A 1611-nucleotide genomic window follows, 5' to 3' on the forward strand; every position below is an offset into this window, starting at 1 on the left:
TGCGGCACAGTTCACAATTGCAAGGAGTTGGAAACAACCCAAATTTCCATCAACTGACGATTGGATTAAAAAGCTGTGGTATATACGTACAATGGAGTACTATGCAACGCTAAAAATCAGTGATGAGCGTATGGAGCACATTGCTGCATGGGAAGAACTGGAGGAAATCATGCTAAGTGAAGTGAGTCAAGCACAAAAGGACAACTACAACAGGAGTCTGCTGAGGTAAGCTTTGAAAAAAAAATGCAAAAGGGGCATAGGGAAAAAGCTACTGTATACAAACATTCCTGGGGTGAGGACCCAGTAATATGGCAGGGACCAGACCAAATACAGGGATACACATGGTAGACAACTAAAAAGAAGGTGGGGAAAGGAAATAATAAACCTGGGAAGTTACACAATAATAATAATAAAGAAATGGGTAGCGGGGGCACAGGGCACTAATCCACCCAAGGGGAGGGTATTGTTTATATCTCCACAGGAAAGAGGGACCAGACTTCAACCCAGTGCTCCAAGATGTGAATGCAACATGCCGGTGTGGAGTAGGGAACCAGTGGAAAGATCTGGGGCGCCGGCCCCAATCCCAACTACTAAGTGGACACCTGCCCCTCCCCCCAGAAGAATTTATTTCAAAGGACGGCACTGGATCTGCAGCTCCAAGAGGGACATATCTAATAGGAGCACATGGGAGCAGATGAAGGGGGAGGAGGAGAGAGAGGAGCACATCCTGGCCCACCGGGCCTTGAGGTCGATGACCCCAATTAGAGCAACCAGTCCACAGAGAGGACCACATGGCCGGCCCCACTATGAGCCATAACACCCCTCACTGACCCATAGCCCTGCAGGCGACAACACTGGAGACACAGTGTGGGAATCTGATCCTATCTGATCCTGCCACACCGAGGCAAAACACTAAGGGGGTGCAACAGAACAGCAAGCGAACGGAGTGGCGAGGTCCCCAGGGAATGCTGAAGGTGGACTTTGGGGTCAGGGCATGGTGCCCCAACAGACAGACTGGAAAACACTCCTAAAGGCCAACAAACATTCCTTGAACTAACTACAAGCTTTTCTTTCTTGTTGTGTTTTTTTTTATGTCATTGGTTTGCTGTTGTATTGTATATTGTTGCTTGGTTTTACTCTGTCTTGTTTTTGTGCATGTTATTATCTCCACAGTTCTGTCTAAATAAAATAGGTTGGATGAACAATCTGGAGGAGAAAACAACGGGACCAACAGTTCCGTGGGGATATGGGGGAGGGAGACGTGGGGGGAAAGTAGTGGTATTAACAAACCCAGGGACAAGGGAACAATAGGTGATCCAAATCAGTGGTGAGGAGGGTGTGGGAGGCCTGGTAGGTCATGATCAAGGGTAATGTAATCAAGAGGGATTTCTGAAACCCAGGTGGGGACTGAGCATGATGGTGGCACAGGAGGAAAGTCCAAGGAAATAGAGGAAAGAGCTGGGAGGCAAAGGGATTTTATAGAGGTCTAGATAAAGGCATGTACATATGCAAATATATATGAGAATGGGGAAATAGATCTATGTGCATATATTTATAGGTTTAGTATTAAGGTAGCAGAAGGACCTTGGGCCTCCACTCAAGTACTCCCTC

This window comes from Echinops telfairi, unplaced genomic scaffold (genome assembly GCF_000313985.2).
Source record: "Echinops telfairi isolate 266 unplaced genomic scaffold, ASM31398v2 ScPeMD7_7424;HRSCAF=8462, whole genome shotgun sequence".
Taxonomy (NCBI): Eukaryota; Metazoa; Chordata; class Mammalia; order Afrosoricida; family Tenrecidae; genus Echinops; species Echinops telfairi.